This window comes from Ctenocephalides felis, unplaced genomic scaffold (genome assembly GCF_003426905.1).
Source record: "Ctenocephalides felis isolate EL2017-DRISC unplaced genomic scaffold, ASM342690v1 CF-g0.4_SCAFFOLD_00845, whole genome shotgun sequence".
Classification (NCBI taxonomy): domain Eukaryota; kingdom Metazoa; phylum Arthropoda; class Insecta; order Siphonaptera; family Pulicidae; genus Ctenocephalides; species Ctenocephalides felis.
In genome coordinates this window covers 30,229,998-30,251,724 of record NW_020536999.1, presented here as the reverse complement: position 1 = coordinate 30,251,724, position 21,727 = coordinate 30,229,998, and positions in this window count along the sequence as shown.

Sequence of the window (21,727 nt, the reverse complement as noted above, 5' to 3'; positions counted from 1 at the left end):
GTATAATAAATTTCTGTTAAAATCATTATTATTGAGCTGATCATGTATAAGTCATATCTCATTGGGATTCTTCAAATAAGCGTATTCAATATAAATTTATAATTTAATATTTGTAAGTTTGATAAAAATTTAATTCCATACAACAATTGCAATTTAAATATTATGAAAAAATCACAAATATTAAAATTTCATGTAAATAACAAATTACTATTTTGTACACTTTAGTTCTTATTAAGTGACAATAATTTATAAATTGTTTACATTAATAGCTAATAATATTGGTAAATTCTTGCTTATTATTGTTTTGAAATTTTGATTCAAATGAGTTACATTTTTTCTAGCATAAATACGTACGTTCGATCTACGGGCAAATAGGAAGTATTTTTGAAAAATGTTAGTAATAAATTAAATATTTGTAATTTTTATTATCATACGTAAATATTTAAACTATAGACATTATAATACATCTGTATTCTCTTCTTTTATCTATTTATTTTAAACTATAGACCTTATAGACATTTTAATCTATTGATTTTATTTTATTTATTTTAAACTATAGACCTTATAATACATGTGTATACTCTTCTTTTATGTGTATACTCTTCGAAAATGTGCTAAGTAAAGTACAATTGTGAACCGGCCGTCCTAATATAGTACGGATAATATTATCAGGAACTGTTCATCAGCTGCTTGTTTTCATGTTGCTAGAGAGACACTTTTACAGCAGAGTGTATCTATCCAACATTTTAATAAAAAATATATGTCATGAGGAAATAGTACCCGCAAACCTCATCAGCGGGCTGTACTTTTCTATTTCTAGAACGCAAAATAAAAATACTTGAGTCAGTGAGAAATTTCAATTATTTTGCACGATGGAGAAGGTTTTCTAAATAGATCCTCAAACGAATGGCTTTGAAAAATTAGATGCCCTACTTTATTAGTGCTTCATCTTTTATCGTATTACCATAAAGAACTAGAAATAAGTCCTGAACTCCTGATGTACATCTAGGTCCTGTGAAATGCCACTTACCATCATTTTGTTTTAAGGTATGTTGGAAAAACCTACCAATATTAGTAAATAATGGACTTAATAAAAAAAATTCAACCACTAGTTACGAAGAAACGGTTCGGCCGATCTTTATCACAAATTAATCTGCACGATTTCCAACAAATGCCTTTCAACAAACGGTATTTATATCCAAAATCATTCAGAATTTCTTGCGAAATCCAAGACAATTTTTTTTGCAGTTTTCTGCAAATTCTTAAAAAAACGATGGTCTCGCCAAACTAATCAATGCGAGTCTTTATCGAGATTCATCGAATGCCTTTTATAGTTTTTAAATGTGTTCAGCACTTTTCGAGAAAATGTAGAGTAACGGTCAAACTTTGGCTCACATACACACACATACTCTAATTTTGATATCATAAGATTTAGAATGACTTAAATGTCGAGAAAACATAAGTTCAGCAAATCGGATTTTCTGGCGAAAATTTCTTCAGGGAGTTATTGAATTACCATATTCAACACGAAATACGAGAGGATTGTTAATAATATATCAATAGTTTATACAAATGAATACATTAGCATATAGTATAGTAGTATTGCAGTATTGTGTGCAATATTATATTCTTTCGCAGTTTATGAAAAGCTCAAATTTCAAAAATTCTAAACTTTCATAATAGGTAATATTACATGCATTGTTTATTATTATTTTGTTACGATATAAAATTAACTATATGTAGCCGCATTAAATAAAGTGGCTTAAGGCAAATTGCTAGTACTTCCCGTACCGTAAGAAAATTTTCGAGGAATATTAAATGTTTTCAGTCAGATTATTATAAATACTGTAACATTGTATAATATTTATAAGAATTATATAAACTGAATTACAAAGTTAAAATTATTAATTTAAAGTATATAAGTGAGCTTTAGAACTTTAGCCGGAATTAAAACTAAAACCTGAATTATTTTCGATATGCAAAAAAAAAAATTGAGATTTTTTTTCCAAAAGCAATTACTTTGTCAAAACAAGCAGAAAGTTTTCTGAATCATTCAAATCGGATGCTTATTTCTCTCAAAAACTGCCATTTTTTTCACATTTAGCTCGGTATCTCCGAAACGGCTTAACCCCGCCTTTGCCAAACACTAATCACCACTTCTTCCCTTAATTAAAAATTAAATATTTTTTGGACGATTCAAATCGGTTGAAGCATGCGCCCGAAAACGTGCTCGAAAAATGGTATCCATACATACATATACACACACATATACGCACACATCGATTTTTTCTGATTGAGGTATGTTAAAATGTTCAAAACGTGAAGAAATGTAAAAATTTTCAATTTCGATTTTTGGACGATTACAATGACTTACCCTAGGGAAGTTAATAAATAAATAGTTTGGATTCATACGAAGGAATAAATTGAATAATTAATAACTTTATTTCAATAGCATAAAAAAAACTTGTTTTTAGTTAAGCCACTGTTATAATGTAACTTTTTATACAATTTATATGCATGGGCATTAGGTGGATTGAATAATTGTTTACTACATAAAGTTCTCACTAAACTATTTATTTTTTGCTACATACAAATATTAAAGCAAAAATATTGTTTTTAGTAAGAGTACATTCGTAAGAAAATCTTTGGATGACACCGGAAAACCTCTTATGTGAAGGCTTACTTTTTATCTTTTTCATAGTTTACATATTGTGTGTTCAGCTCTTGTTTGTACAAGCTTGTTCTATTTATTAAACAGAGGGGTATTAATTTGAACCCGAGTCATATGGTCGCAGGTTTTGCTGTCTAAATAAACAATTGAGCAAAGAGACGGCGCTTGCCAACAGCAATTTGAGGTCCTAAATAATATAATAAGATATAAAATTTATTTCTCTTTAAATTACATTGTTGTTATTATCCCTGTGCTTTTATTTAACACATTCAAGAATATTTTATTTGGCATAATAGAACTTGCGTATTCGACTTTTTTACATCAACGTATGTAATACGTTTTTATCAATAATAGCTTATTATTGATTATTGAATAAGTCACAAAAAATATTTTTGTTTAAAATACATTGTTGTTATTCTGATACTTAACTTAATATGTTCGAAAATATTTTATATATTATAAAAGAACTTACGTAATCGATTTTATACATCATCAACGTAAATATCTAATACTTTTTATCACAATGAAGTGTTTGATTGTTAAATAGCTGGTTAATGATTGGTGAATTTATTCATTTTGTAGAAGTTATTTTGCATTATTAATAATGAGTGAAAAGCCAAGCAAAATGTCATTACTTAATTGTGGATGTAATTCAAGGTTGTTCTCTTCAATTGATAGATTTACAAAATATATTTACAAAAGTCAAAGTTCAAATTATTGAAATATATTCTAATTTTCTTATGCCTTTTTTAATATAAATTTGAACTTTTATCGTTATAACATTATATGATTCTTTCAAATACTGACAATTTTTCAGATTTCTGGTTCAGGCACGCTTCAAATTAAATTTGATGTGTTCCACCTCGATACAAGTAAACTTTTCACATAATAAGATATAAATTTACCAAGAGCAGATTAATTTATTAGAAATAAATGCCTCAAAACAAATTTAACTTTTCAAGTTAGTAATTGAATTGCCAAATTTATAAACATTCAATTATGCTGCAAAACAATAATTCGTAATTTTTGTAGAATCAGGTGATTATGTTTATAAAATCAAAGATTATTCCATACAACAGCCCTTTCTGATTAAAATATTTATCCCATATATTATTATCAGATCCTGCATATTTAATTTTTAGATCAAACACAATAGACTAAATCACCAGTCAAATTAATCATTGAGAATTTTAAGATGTTATATACTCATATAAATTATTTAATTATTCAGTGAGAATTACATATAAATATAGGTAAAATATTAAAATATAATATTTAAGTTGTAATATAAATACTGTAAAATAGGTTTATATAGTTAGTCTTGAATTCAATTATTCTGAACGATATTCAGTTAGCTCATATTAACATTATGCATATGTGACATATAGATAATTGAAGTAAACAATTTGAATTTGTAATGTATGTACATTATCAAAAGTTCCAAGCAAGCGAAAATTAATTCATGACTTCGAGGTGTATCTACTTGTTCCAGTAGATTCTACTTTAAATATATATATGTATATGGAAATCTTTCCTTCCGAGTATATAAATTTGGTAAATATCATAAATTTATAAAATTCTCCAGATTTTCAAGAATATTGATCTGAGCTCCAGTTCTTCGGTTGATTGTACGTCGTGTTATTAGAATTCCAACCTTTACGGAATGGCAACATCTATAAGTCATTGAAAATTTATCGAATAGAAATCATTAAATGCAAAACAACTTTATCCGAATATGCGATATTTGAATGAGGCGTGCCTAGTAGTAATTATACACGTTCTGCATCAAAATATAGGTCAATCATAGTGATGATTAAAACGAAAACAGTTTAAGGTAAGCATGGAGTAGTGATTAAGTCGAATTTTGATGGTAACCTGTATAAATTTGTACGCTTATAATCGTAAAAGACGTTTTTTCTAAAATAATATTATTACAAGTCTCATGCTTTTTTCATATAGGGTAAGAGGGGCTTAAAGGTAAGAAGGTCCTCGTATCACCAGTATCTCAAAAACATGTAAAGTTAAGAATTTTTAACAATTTTGCCAGAAGATAAACGGCAATGTTCGGAAATCCATAATAAAAGTATTTTCTTTCATTGTTATTTGTTTAAATAGTGAGCACTGTTGTTTAGATAATGAGACCTTAATATAATTTTTAAGTGTAAGTTTACGTTTTATAAGATGTATTGTTAATTTTAAGTTTCAACAGATGTTTTTATATAACCTTTATAATAATAGCTTACATGTGAGTAGGGTAAAAAGGACCAACTGAACCATTACGCTGGTTAAAATGTAAATTAACTTAATAAAAATAATGTTATGAGAGATAAATTAAATAAATAATTTATTATGAGAGATAATTTAAATAATCGAACTATGCAGATGATTATTTATAACGAAATACCAGATCAAGGTTATTTAATGTTAACTCTGTAAAAAGTATGCCTATGAAATTTATGTTTTGCATTGGTCGAATAATGTGATTATTATTTTGTATTGGCTGTCCCAACATCGAAAAAAACACATTTCTGCAACTATGGATTAACTGGGAGTTTTGTTGAATATAGTCCGATAGTTCTTTGTTATTTGTTGTGATATAATTGGTTAGGTTTTCACAAAACTCAAACTGGACCTTCGTGCCCCGCCCTAACCTACTGCATCTATTACTTTACAAGAGACAAAAGAATATATGTAGTTAATTTGACTAAAATAGATAAAGTATGTTAGAGAAATTATATTTCTTAAAGTCGCTTAGTAATTTAGCATTACGTTTACAATCTACAAGTATAAATGTAGGTGACTAAGTTTTTAAAAGTAATAAAGAAAAATTAAAACGAGTATCCTATTTCACCTATTTTGGCAATGACCTAAGATATTACATATTTAATTATAGTAAGATAACAATCTTATCTTTGCCAGAGCACACGTTCGTGTTTATTCAGCAAACGAAACAGCTTGTGTACGTTTTGCGAGGTAAATGTACACAGCTGATATATGTTTGTGACCGTAGCCTGTATTCGATAATACTCGTACACATGTATCAGCCAAACATAGTTGACCTGATGCCTGCGACACATCAATGCATTTTCCCAAAGGCTTCTATAGTGGATGAGTTAACATATTTGGAATCGGATATTGCGATTCAGAAATCAGAATTTCTCAAAAGCATAAACATTATCAACTTTCTTTTAATATTATTATATCTCTAACTAGCTTTATCATCAAGATCTGAACAATAGATTTTTTGAAAAAGTGGTACACAGGCAAAAGTACAAGAACATGGTGACCATATTGCCTTGGCTAGGAAGTTGCTAGAACAAATACTTAAAAGCATTTAATTTTTTTTTCAAAGACATAGTTTAATTACAGTAATAACTTAAAATTCATTTAATATTTTTTATTTGTTGCAGATTTATTCTGTTGTATTCTCTAAGGTATTGGTTATATAAGGTTGTAAAATATCTCCCTTCCGCCTTTTTGTATTATAAACCAAGAGCAAAAAAGTGGAAGGGAGATATTTGACAACCTAATACATTGTATGTAGATAGATAATCAACAAATAAATAACAAATATTCGTCATGCTTTTCATTTATTAATTCATTTATTAAAGATGTTCATTTCTCATGTTCTAGAATATGCCAATAACATAGAGATTGTCTCTATGCTATAATATTATACCGAAGTGAAATTCTATATATTACTAATATATTATCACGTATATTAAGATCCACTTATAATACCCTTTAATGCGGATTAGTCTATTTATAGTAACTCGAACTCGATGTTTATTAAGGGGTATTTGAATGATATTTGATGAGTGCTGTTAATATCAGCCTGCGGCAATTTTATCCAAAGGAACAATATTTAAATAAATGAGTCATAATATAATATTAAATTATGACTTATATACAAACACACCCATTTGGCTCCTTGTAAACTTGTATATATCTACACATCAAATATATTTATATATAGTCTCTATATAGGTATATATTTTATCAAAATATGACGCAATGAATAAATATGCTAAATATAAATGCACACAATCATTTTATCTTCAATTGAAAAACTCAATGAGACATATTCGACATTCATACTTCGACGTGTTTACAATATTTATATGCGATAAAGAAAGTGCGTTTGTTATTCATAAAACAATAAACAATGCTAATTATGTTATTAGAAAATGTTTAAATAATTATTCAGAACTAGTAAGATTAACTAAATTTCAAACGAGAGATTCAATGCTAATGAAAGACTCTCATTAATTAACTTTTGATTAAAGATATTTGTCGCCTGAAAACTAAAATTGATATTTAGCAGCAAAAACTCTACAGAATTAATATAAATTAAATTTTATTATGGTACAAGCACATTTAGAATTATATGTAATATGTTCTACTTCGGAACAAGTGTAGATTCAAGTTTTTACTTAATATAATATGATTATACCAACAGGGTACATTAAACACGTGATCGATTTCTAATACGTGGTGAAATTTAAAATTATCCCTCATTATCCCAACATTAAACTTTAGTTTATTATTACCCCATTTATTTTTAATTGAGTTAATAGATAATTACACCTGATATCTTACTACACCCTCCCCTCTCCCCACATAATATTTTGTAATTTTTTGTCACCCCCCTTTGGGCCACCAGGATTACGGATTGATATTCTGATACAAATGATCTTTATACAACAACTTTTTAACTTTGCAGACTCAGGTGAATATGTTTGCATTGTTTTTGACTATGAATGTTACAAAATCAAAGATTTTATATATGTGCCCCTTTATTAAAATATTTATTTACCAATCATCTCCTGTATATTTAATTTTTTGATCTAATATAAGAGAGTGAATCAATCAAACTTATTCCCCGAGAACTGCATAAACTATACATATCCATATAGTCTTATAATAAAACTTATAATATTTAAATAATATATTTGAAGCATAATAAGTATAAGTTATACTTATAACGTATATGAAGTTATACTGTATAACAGTAATCTATCTATTGCTCATAGATATTTTTATTTATGAATGCATTTTCAAAAGTTATGTGGAATGCAAATTTTAACTAAAAAGAAATCAAAAGGCTCAACACCTGATAGGTGTAAAAAGTGTAGGCCTTCGCCCTCGATCGAGCGAAAAGATACCGCGGTGTTGTTCTACATAATATGGTAATAATTAAAATGTAGGTAATGGCCATTGGCAAGTTTATCGACCCCGCCGACGGTAAGATTTTTCGCCGACCGAGGCATTTCATTATTCACTAATTCTCCACTCTTCTTATTCGTGTTGTTCTGTATATATACTTTCACTTTCAGGTGAAATTTTTGTGTGTCTGGTACGACTTTTAATTACATCATTGGTTTCAAGCCAACGAGCTTTGATAACGGGAGAGCTGCCCGAATAAATAAAAAGTGTGTAAAATGAAAAATAAATACATTTTTTTGCGTATATTAACTATATGAAAAAATATTATTACCGCTGTAAAACTAAAATGACAATTATCAATGAATCGTTTTGTAAAATATTAGATTTTCTTATTATTAGTCTTGGTTTAATATGCATATAAGTGTTATCGGTTCCATACTCATGCCTAATTATTATTTAAAGTAACGAGCCAAACTAGAATTAGTTTTTATATTAAATTGTTTTTGACCTTTTATAGAAATATCTTTAACTTGTGATACTCTATATCTGTGTTTGCAGAAATATCTTTAATTTGTGATACTCTAGAAAAATTAGACTTCTACTACTTAAGAAATTAAAGAAGTTAGAAAAAATGTGAAAGAAGATAGAAAGACCTAAACAAAATATCGCATAATAAATACTACAAATAATAATGACAATAAAATCATGACAATAAAATAAAGTAATGAAATATTATGTTATTTGAATCGAAGATATGTAACTGGAGAATATAATACCATTAGAACATATTATCCTGATATGTAAAATATGCAGAAATATAATCAAATTTTCATTAAAAATTGATAATATGATTTTTTTACATTAAATTATTAACTAATTAATTATTAATTACATGGTGTTAATTTAATAACATTATTGAAAAATATTAAGGGGCACGCCTAAAAAAAAGGTAATTTTTGGGAATTTATATTTTAAAAACTACTTTATCAATCATTTTAAAATTTTGGGAATATATTCATACATGTTTTGAGAATACATAGTAAAATTGTTGAAGAAAAAAATTAAATATTTTTTAAGTTATCGTTGATCTCCAACGGCGCGCCAAAAAAAAGGCCCTTCACTGCTGCAGTGATTCCGGCCTTCTACGTGGATGAAATTTAAAAAAGAAAAATTCTTGTTAAACTAGATAATATTGTCTGTAAAATGAACTACGATGAAGAAAAAAAATCAGAAATTGACAAAATGACGGCGTTTTTTACAAAAAGGTCGAATTTTACCCAAAATTTTGGTCGTTTTTGGACTGCCTTTGATCCGATCAAAAAATCGATAGTTTATTTTACGGAGAACTATATATAAAACATGTAAAAAAATTGAAAGTGATCGGATCATTTGTTTTTGAGTAATCGCTGCAGCAAATTCGGAAAATGCTGTTTCGAGAAAAACGCGTTTAAAGATTAAATGATCGCTATACTATATATGCTATATATATATACTCTTTAAATGGCTGTAACTTAAAAACTATTTAAGATATCGATTTAAAATTTTGGTATGTTATTTTTAAAGGTATAAGCTATCGAAATATGAAAAAATTGAAAATTCAATTTTTTGAAAATTTCATACTAGTTGTGCCCCTTAAGTGTTACGATTTAATTTATCATTTCATTAGCAGTCATGAATTAATATATACAATTGTAATTTTTGTAATTTATATATGTAAATAATGTAAGTAAAATACGAATAAATACAAACAATATTACTGAATAAATTTTTTACAAGGTTTGTTGAACACTATTCTCAAAAACCCTCTATGTCAACCCACTAAAATGATTAGCAAATTTTCTTTGCATTTTTTGAACATCGATTTGAAACAAGAGCCCTCTTATTGATACATTAACTAGTTTGGCCCGATGGTAGATGCATAATGATTCAAATATTACTCATTTTGACGGTGACTCTCGGCTAAATCCCATATGCCACATGCCACAGGTTTAACAACACATATGTAAAGTATTAAATGATTATTTATTAAAAGTAACTAGTAACTGAAAATATCATCAATTGTTTATTGATATAAACCTTCCAGGTAAGTTGAAATTGTATGTGGCTTCCAAGATATTTAATGTACCATCTAAACCCAAAGCTGGGACACAATTTCTTCATTACCGGGTTAGATATTTTATCTATATTTCTAAGACTAGTTTCATTATCTTCTTACAAGTAGAGTCAGCAGTTTATTCGTTGAAAGTTCTCAATTATCATCAACGCTCATACTATGATGATAATACACAAAGCGCTATATGGAACTCTGACCGCGTGTAACCTATATCAACTTTTTTACCTTCATCTCCGTTGCCGATGTGATGATAGTCGTACGGCGCGTAATATAGACATAGTAAACACAACGTAGTTCTAAATATGCGTGAGACTCCGTAGGAACGAATTGGCTCTAGAATAATAAAATATTCAGTGAAGAGAATCACACACCAAGGATTTTGCACATGTGTATCATGAGCAGAAATTTAATAACGGCGGTATTTATTGTCATAGAAACGCATTTTTTGTGAACAGCACTCTGAACTATTCTCAGAGTTCTATAAGATGCCGTGATTTGATACCTTATAACTTTATTTCATATATTATTAACAGCAATAAGAACTAAATTGTCTTTTTAATATCGTGGCTTTAGAAGGCGACCCAACAACTGGTCTATCTCTTTTAGATAAATTTCTCATTAGAGTAACTCTAAAATAGATAACTTTTGCAGAACAAGTGCTATTTTCATTTGGAATCATGTTGCCATCTATATTTCCATTGCTATTGCCATTGTCTATTTCCAACGTATTATTATTATTAGTACATAGCCCAGTTGTTGTCCATTCTCTACGTGATGATAGTATTATTAGAGATTTCTGCTGGGGATGAGAAAATCTATTTTCTGAGACCTAAAGTCTGAAATCTGAAACATATGATGGCAAGACATAAGCTCTTACAGCGAATTCACGGGCAAGCTCACAGTACAAATAAAAAAGAAATAAAACATTCAAGATATACCCTTAATGCAAGTTGTGTAGTCTTGATTGTAGGATCAGGTTAAACTAGATAATTTTCATAATAGACAAAAGTTTCTTATTGCATATAATTTTTGGTGGCTTCTAAGCACACGTTATCTCTGGCTTCACCCAAAAATACAAAAATCGTGCAAAACGGTAAATATAACTCTGTTGAAAGTCTTTTCGTTCCGAAGCCCCTAAAAACCAAAAGCTCTAAGGGGGTGTCCATTAATCACGTGAGCGAGTTTTTAAGGATTTTTGGCCCCTTCCTCCCCATTGGTGATACATGGTGATATTCAAAATTACCCCCCTCCCCCACCAAACATCACGTGTATTTTTAGTTACGTGAAAGAACTGTAAATATTTTGATTTTTTTTTGAAAATGTTTGAACTTTTTTAAAAAAATAGTTATGAAATAAATACACATGATATCTTACTATACCCTTCCCTCCCCCACGTGATATTTCGTGATTTTTTGTCTAACCCCGCCTCCCCCTAAAAACCTCACGTGATTAATGGACGCCCCCTAATCATGTTTAGTTTTAAACGTGTTTTATATTTAGCTAAGTTAATAGATTTAATACTATATTTGGAGGTTAAAAACATGTACATTAAACATTAAATATTAATCTTTTTCCAAAATAATACAAATGGAAGAATATTTTGTGAATTGCCTTTATATTTTATTTATAATTTTTGATTTTAAATATGCATCATTTAAAAAGAGTTGCTGCAATAAAGTTTAATGTATTTATGTTTTTTATATTGACAATGCTTGAACAAAAAAAATTAAGGCGTAACTGAGGTTCGATTAATGAAATCTAAATTATTGCGTAGTGATCAAATACGAACACATACACATTATAGAATGTTGCGACCTTGTACAGCCAATTTATATGGTACTTTGTGTTTCATATTTTAACCAAATAAATTGAAATGTCAAAAGCAAAATTTGATAGTAATTGGAAAAGAATATTTTTATGACAAGAAATAAATCAATCACTTGATCCACTTGATAAACATTACAAATATTACAGTTATGATCGAATGAACAAATACTTCTTGGGGTTAAATTTATACAAAAATAATTAAACTAAACTATTACAAAAATTATATTAAAGAATGCAAAAGTAATTTTAACTTAATAACCTTAAACACAATTTTCAGTACACTCCCGCACATTTAAATTCAGTTTTATGCGCAATAAACTGCTCAGGTAGGTATTATTCAACTCTATATGTCTGGCCTTGTAAAACCAATTTGAATATATTTTCACAATTTTTATTAAATGTCATTGTTCTAAAACGTAAATATTAAGATTTGAACAGTAGTTGATTCAATGACAACAATACCCAATAATGACAATATAAAACAAAAAATACTCAAATTCAACCATAAGAAGCCAACCAGTACATAATCACCGATCAGTAATTTGGAATTGGTTTTTAATATTATTCTTTAGTACTACCTCAATAGATTTTTCTCATAACAAGTATTCTTGTTATTGCGCACAAAGAATGACCTAAATTAATGTATTGTTAACATTTTGTAATTAAATTCAAATGAAATCGGAAATTGAAAATTATATTGTTATTCTTTAGTTAGTAGTCTTGATTGTTTATATATATTATATATTTCAGCGTGAACGATAAAATCCCTTATCAATTTCTACAAATTTGTTTATGAACAATTATTGTTCTAGTCTAATAGTACTCGTATACCCCAGTACCATACAATTAATTAATTTTGAACATAAATTGGAGGATATTATAAATTTAGCATAAACATGATCACGATCATGTTCATAACATAATCACCAAGCATTATTAATTCAACGCATTACAATTTAATGATCGCAGTTAGGTACATAATCATTTTAATCCCACATGATCGATGTAGGGCATATATTCTATATGTTTCGCTACTATTTACACCGATAAGATTCTATTTATACAATTCTATAATGTAAATACACTATTTATATATAATTAAGTCTCCATTCATCCTTTATTTGTTAAAAATACCTGTATTTTTTTAGAAAGAAGCAATGGTATAAAGGGTGATTTTAAATTTAGGAATGTAATTTGATTGGTAATACAATAATGTAACTTGTATATTAAATAGCGTAAGAAAAATACACACTCATATATTTTTGTAAAATATGGTCGCACTGTATATTCCCTTGTGGGAAGATACTAGGCAGCACTTAGTGATTTGTAGAAAAACTCGCAAAATCACTTTTCGAATATTTTTCATGTATAAGAAATTCATTCTACTGAATTCATAAACTACTACATGCATACCATGGCCAATACATATTTAAAAACTTCAACACGTTTATATATTCATGAGCGTACTCCACAGATAAAAAAGCTTTTTTATTTGTCTAAAATAATCTTGAACAGTTAAATTTATACAAAATTCAAAAAAACATTAACTATAACGCAATTAACACCTTTGTACAAAAATTATTGCTTCAAAGTTTTTAGTGGAATTTTTATACAATTCAAAATATTTAGTTATCGGTATTTAAGGTATGTAGAATGATATTGCGGTGCAATAATTAATTGGTTTGTACACTTTTGACAAATATCGCAGCTCAATTTAATTAAGTTTTAACTTAAATGTATAATTTTTTTAGCCCTTAGAAACAATTACAAAATCGTACATAGTATAATCAAGTTTACTTCATGAAATCCTACTTTGAAAAAAAAAAAAATGCAAGGCAACCTGAGATTATTGCACTTGATGTTTGTGATGCTTCTTTAAAGCAAGCATATTAGCTATTTTTTGTGCTAGTATACTCATGAACATTAATAGTGTATTAAAATATATTGAAATATGATAGAAAATAAAAATTAAACTCTCACTTTTACTCGGATGCATACAGTGTTCATGTATGTTGAAATAGGCGAACCAATTTCATTCAAAGAACATAATCTCATCTTCGCATCACTCACACATCAAAATCCTCTTTAAATCGTTTTTATAGATATATTTCAAAATCCAACAGCTTTTCTCTATTGTACGCCAATGCTGGTTGGTACCTATATATAACCTTGCATTTGATTCTACGTCACATATCACGCCTACATATCAGAAAAACGTAGAGCGCGGACCCAAGTGTTGGTCATTACGAAAAGTGTGCGTGGCAGAGCTTCCCAACGGGTCAGCGAGGACTGAATTTAGAGAAGCTTCTTCAGCCCGTGAAATGAGGGGCAATGACATACGTCAGAATTGGCATAACATGCGCCGCGAATGCGAAGTTACCCTCTTCATATTCGTTCGTGAAAGTCGGCCAAAAATTGTGAAAGAAGTAGGGCAATGTTAAAAGATCAAGGTTATTCGGAATTATCAACTGAATATATAGATTAATTATTAATACGTACCAAACAATGAAACCGATGCACATTGCGAATGCAATTGTAGAGATATCGAAACTATGTAACTTTAAAAGTAAATAATGATATACTGAACTGTAATAACAATTCGAATCATTATTTTGTTTAATAATTACAAAACGCGTTGCTAGTTATATGTAGGTTACGCGGACATCGGAAGTGCTTACTGTTGGATTTTGTAATTAGGTTGTAAACAATAAATTAGTATATAAGAGTTAGACAAAAGTTAGACAGTCAGTCAAACCTGGAGTCAAGCTCAGAGTCAAACCTGGAGAGAAGCTTGGAGTCAAGCTTGGAGCCAGACATAGTATTCAGTAAAATGTAGTCTTTGCTGATATGATAACCAAAAGGTTATCAACAAATATTAATTGTAAAAATAGTGAATAATAAAGTATCATTCAAAGAAAGAAGTGTGTTTACAAATTACTATCAAATCGCTGTTCGTCCTAAAGGCCTTTCACACTACCAGTGGACTCTGGAGAGTCCACATCACAAACATAATATTTCAACAACTATTCAACTGTTCACCGCTCGGGTCCAGCCTACCATTTCCATTCCTGGTTGTACTGGTGATCCAGAACCTACCTCCCAATATATCAACCACCAGCTAGGACAATTCAATACATAATGATGGGTGGTACTGCCCTAGGGTAGGTCCGTGAGCTGAGTTAAACTCCAACTCGATTCAGGGAACAATAGTGATAGAGATTTACTGTTGCTGTTTCACACCGCAGTGGCCTATTCAAAATTGGAAACATATTTTTCATCTATACTTTCAAGTGAAAATAGAAATCGCTGACGCCCGATGTAAGGTTGCTATAGCGGTGGCTTCAACTCGTGACTCTGTTCACACTAGGCCGCACATTATCCCGCTACGCCATGAAGCACCCTAAGGTGCTATTGTAAATAATATACTAATAAATAACAAATTGTTTATCTGCAATATTTCAAAGTTATTTTTGCATTTGATTTTATATACTAACCAATTTCTTTTGAAAACTGTACTATTATTTTGCAAATATCAATGCACAAAATTTTGAAAACATTCTGTTGTGTTTCACATATATTTTTAAGATTTGGCTTATTTATATAAAATATAATTTAATTATTTTTAGTGGATCTAAAATATATATATATATATATATATATATACTAACATAAGTTTGCTAAAGTAATTTAAATTAAGAATGCTGAAGAATAATCACAAAAATCTCGATGGAGTTTCATGAATATAGATGAGTAGTAATTTCGAGGTTCAAAATCCCTGAAGAACATGCTTAATACAAATACTATGATTGCCATTTTATATACTGACGCATTTCGTATATTTATATTCAAACAAATATGCATACAATCATACATACATATACACATACACACACACATATATATATATATATATATATATATACATTATATAAGTAGTAGCACTCATATAGTTTTCATAATCTTCATTATGCAATGCCTTTAAGCGATGAAGAAAAACAGCTTTTCATAATATTAATTATGCAAAATAATTACAAATAATTTTCAATTATGTTATAATTACCTTAACAACTGTATTCTAGAAGAAATCAATAAATTCAATATAGTGTTTTCAAAAACCGAAATACTCAAAATGAAAAATTATTTTTTTATGAACAAAAGCAATTAATTCCAAGTTGTATATAGTGCAGAATTTCAATTCTAAATCTCGCTAGTATGAGCTCATTATCACATTTATTTCGAATGTGCGAAAATTAACAACATAGTTTCAAACAAAAGATGGAGAGAATAGTAGCCAGTAGTAGCCAGTGTTAATTAACTTTGATTAGAAGAGTACTCATAAAAATAAATATTGAACATATATTATTAATCACAACCGTGTTTAATCATTTATTAATTTATTTATACAAAATCTCACCACAAAAATAGATAAAATAACTTTAACGAGAAAAGAGTTGAAATAGGTCAGGAAACTTAACCACTAATATGCTCACAAACCTTCTATGTAAGTAATGAGATTTTAATGCAAAATGCTTCATATTTCACAAAGAACTAAGCAGATCGTAAATAATAAATGACGGAATATTACAATATTAACGATTTAAGTAAAAATCACTTATGCACTTACACATTTAATAGCGAGATTTGTATTATATAGATAAACATTTTTAATATGTGCATATTTTAGTTTTGTTTCAAAGTATAAAATACTCCTAACTCCTTTCCTGATTTACGTAGTCATTCCTCAGAATGCACATGCATGTGACTATGTATAAAGTTTCTTGGATGTTTTCCAATGTTTGTGTCTAAAGAGGCTTTATTGTGTTGTTAAACGGACCGTGAGGTCACTTTATACACCGATTGTTGTGAAGATTTGTTGATTTATCAACAGTATCAGATTGATAAAGTTTAAGCGAATTGCTTATGAACATTATATAACATTAATAAACACTGTAGAAACAATCTGAAACGACAATTACATTATACCATGACATATGTAAACTCTGTACAAAATTCTGTAGTTTTTGGATCCGATACATTACACACTTAAGTTAAAAGACTTAAGATAAATTGCCTTTCATAATTTTTTTTAACAAATGCCTATCATAGCATTTATTATTAATGCTCATGCATAAATAAATAAATAGCACAGACACTGAAATTTCAACTGCTTCTAAATTTTTTACATGCAACATGTAGCAGATTCAATATGTAAGTAAAAGCTTCACATTTAAAGTTCTGAACTCCTATATGAATAAATTCTAGTTTGCAGTTTTTATATCACACGTTAACAAAATTTAGTAATATAGTATCAAAATGTAGAAATCTTTGAATAGAATCTTTTCAAAAAATAATCGTATAATGTGAAAACGGTCATTGGCACCGATTATGATATATATGTAATGCGGTTAAGTACGGATCAAAGCGTTTGTGGTTACTATCTATAATATATGATATAAATCACACGAGACGCATAAATTATGATAAATGCAATAGTTCAACGTTTATATTGATCTTACCATATTATTATGCCTGTTAATATATAACAATAATACACTTGAACAGAAAATGCATAACATTTTAAAATTGCACAGCAGTCCAAAACAAATTATTGCACAAATTCTTAGTATGTATAAAATATTGAAATATTTTACATAATATACGGAATAAGCATGCAATTATAAAATGCCATAAGTTAGACTAAAGTCTCAAAAAATGTAAATTATTCATAAATCATATTAATCTAATTTATATAATTTTTTATACATAGTTTATCAAACCGTTACGAGTGGCAGACAACAAATTTGAATTAAAAGTTATTAAAAAGTTGCAAACTTTATTTGTAGTTATAATTAAATTAATTAAATAATATTAATGATAAATTTGTATTATATTAGAACAAAATAGATTTTTTTTACCTCAAATGGTTTGTTTATCAATCGATTAACTGTGTTGCAACGCGTGGGAGTTTTGACGCAAAGTTAAATTTAGAAAACTTCCAAGCAAAGTGGAAATATAATGCAATCGGAACATCGCACCTTTACTATAAAAGTCATATTTAATTGAAATAATAATTACATCTTGAATTTAATTCTCGAAGAAATGTAATTTAATTACACAGTTGGTACAGAATTAGCTAATTGACTTTTCTACTTTTTTCGGAGAAGTAAAAATGAACTTAACAGGTTAATTATCAAAATACTGAGAATTAAGTTTTATATAAAAGAAAAATCTATTAAAAAATAAAAAACCTTAAGTTTATAAGAATTATTTAGATAATGATATAATTTGCAATACAACAACTAAACTGAATTATACGTGAATTAAGTTATGAATCTTAAAGCTCGTAATAAATGTTTTTCTTTTACCATTCAATCAATTAGATCCCCACAAACCAAATTAAATTACTATTTATTAAATATGCATTCAATATATAATTTGTAAATTGCAATAAATTCAAAATTTCATTAAAAATTTCATAAATTATATTAATTTACGTCAATGATGACAAAAATATCACGAACTGCACAATGCAAGCATATCACATATCTGAGTCGACAAAAAACTTTACGTACATGCATAATTATATCTTTAATAAAATTTTAATTTATAAGCAAAATTTTCTTAAACTAGATTCTATATTTGATACGATTTGTGAGAAAACTAACTCTATTTCTGATTAAATGAAACAAATTATCTGACTTGCGATGAGTAGATTCATATCAATCAATAGTAGTCTATCGATAAAAAAAGTTGAAGAGTTTTGCATTAGTTATAAAGTTCATTAACTTTTTCATTCACAAATGTGATTGAAAACTAATTAAGAAAAGGTGCAAAACATTTTGAATACTTTGTGAGTTAACGATAAAGAAAGTAAATGTCAAGGATTCTTTACAAGTAAGCAAATTATTTTATCCCTGTCGGAGCAACAAATTACTTTTGGATTATATAAATTTACTGAAATCGAATTGAATATACCCTTCTTATAGAATTATTATTCTTCTTATAGGTAATAAAATATTATTCAACAATATTATACAGATAATATGAAATTATATTATTTGATCTTAGAAAAGATGGAAAGATTCTTAAATATGAGAAGACAATATCAGTATTATTAGTGCTAAATAATTAAATATCATAAACCATACGGAATTTCTTTTTAGTATTAAATCACTGACATGAGCTTAATAAATTTGTTACCATATATATACATATATACATATATATATATATATATATATATATATTTATACATACAGATGTATTTAAATATGTATCACTGAGGGAGGTAAATGGAGTAAGCACTAAGCACCATCATAGTATATAATTTGGCTGCAATCACGCCAGAACATTTTCAAACTTCCTGCACAGAAACCATGTAATGCAGAGAACGCTGTATTGTATAATAAATTTATGTTTAATTTATGTAATTATGTAAAATACTTTATATAGTGAAATACTGTGCTTAGGAATCTACGACTTTGCATCACACAGTGCTTTCAAGCGATGCATTTGATGCAAAATCGGGCGACTGTCACTATTGTGCATAATCTTACTCTGAATTAAGGAAGAAACTTGCATATGTTATATCCTTCTATTTGAAACACATTAGATATAAGCTGTAAAATTTGAAAATAAAATTGCTGGTTGAGAGTAAAATCTGTAGACAGAATTATAAGACAGTCCTAACAAGTTCAAATATAAATAGCACCTTTAATACAAAATTAATTATCATTCTTTATAATGAAATATTTTGTAATGATTATTAAATTTAAATTTTAGATGCAGTTCTTTTTATTTTAGATGCGCTCGTTGCCCATCTGTTAAATAGAATAAGTAATAAAGTAAAATTATTTTATATTTTACTTTAGTTACTTATTATGCATAAACTTATTTATTATTATTGATCATGGCTTACTTATGAAAATATAATAAATAGACATATGTGCGCTTTATGATGCTCAGCAGATAATATAAGTATATTAAACTTTAATAAAATTTTTCTTATTATGTGCCATGCAATTATAACAGATTGTTAATCTCCGAACCATAGTATATAATGTGTTTTAAACGGCAAATGCAAAATTTGTTTACCAATGATTATAATAAGTATAGGTATTACAACATATATTTGGACAGTAGCCAAATTTCTAATTAGTAAATGAGTAAATACATTAAGAACTAGCGTAAATTGAAGATTATTGAATAATATTTATATTAATATATTTGACAAATTTAAATAGTTAATAAAATTTATACAAGTACAGAAAATAATTTAATTCAATTCAATTTCAAAATAAAATTTGTCGCTTTAGATAAAGATTTATAATAAAGGAACATGAGTTTACTACTGAAGTACTTTAGAATTAATTGTCAAATCAGGTGATCCAAATTGAAATAAATTAGGCGTTAGTTTTATTTGAATTGTAAGTAGAAACTTCTTTCAAATTAAGCATAACAAATTATTTATTAAAAGATTTTTGTTGTGAATTTATTTTATAAAAATAGGCAGGTGAGCTAATGTAAAAAGAATCTTTAACATAGCAAGTTCGGTTGGTTCCAGCTTGGAACCGCTGTAACCAGCTTGGTTCAAGTTAACACAGGGTTTTTCAGGTCTATGCATTTACAGGAAACTTAATTCCAAAAGCTAGCGTACAGATTTCATCGGAAACTAAAACTCTATTGAACCATTTTCTGCTTTTATTCGCTGGGCATCCATAGATGTCGCAGGTGATTTACAATGTTCGGGCGCGTTCTTTATTGTAATGCGCCTTTCGCGAGTCGATATCAAATAGATAGTTGGAAAGTTTTACTGCTCTATTTAAATTTTTACTATTTTCCATGCGGTCTGTAGGACCGTATTGATCTATATGAGTCAAGGATGAAAAAATGATTTAAATAAATATTTAACATATGGAAAAGTATTATAATAGCACTATGCATATTGTAATATATCTCATATTAGCTATTCAATAGCATAAAATAATATCAAAAATCAAAGTTTATTAACTCTAAATTCAAAATATTTATTTGTGGCTCAAAAGTTATGATATTGCAACCAAAAGGCTTACCGTTTTAAACAATCTGAAATTAAACTGTAGAGGTATTCGTTTACTTAAAAATATAGATCACAATATATATTGAATGAAAATAACCTTTCAGGTCGAGATCATAATTAAAAATATGGTAACAAATGAGAATGAAAAACGCTTTTATAATAGCGTTAGTAACATATAGTTTAAACACAACAGATTGCGCAATTTTTTTCAAAAAAATTCAGAAACATCCAAAAACGCATACATTTATCCATAATTGTTCTTTTATGAACTACTTTATTGTTTACTTTTCTTAATCTTATGTAAAAGTATTAACTCTAATAAATAATTTTCTGTTTGAAATCAGAAGAATTTCATAAACTTCAATAGCCCCGTAGACAGTTACAGTGTTAAAAGATTTGGATCATTTATGATAATTATATAATATTCTATTCAAAGGATTATTTTAAATAGTTAAAATACAAAAGTATTTCACTAAAAAGTTCATAATCAATAGAAATTTTATACATTTTTTATTTCCACTCCCAATGCAAAATTATGCAGGATAACTTCTTATAATAAAACAAAGATCAAAAGTTTTGCCTTTAGATTAGAGTTAGCAAGTTTTATTATATGCAACAATAGAATTGCAATAACAAGAAAGCTCAATTATATAAGTTTTGAAACCTAAAGTTCACCAAAGTTCTTGTGTTAAGACCTGCTGAAGCCTGTTCTGTTAAGTCGAGAATTCTAAATAAATGTGTATATTATTTTGTTGAACAATTGATCTAGAATGTCATTTAATTTTAATTATAAAAAACAATACAAGCACACACATTTATACACACACACACACATATATATATATATATATATATATATATAAATATATATAACATGATGACATACACGATA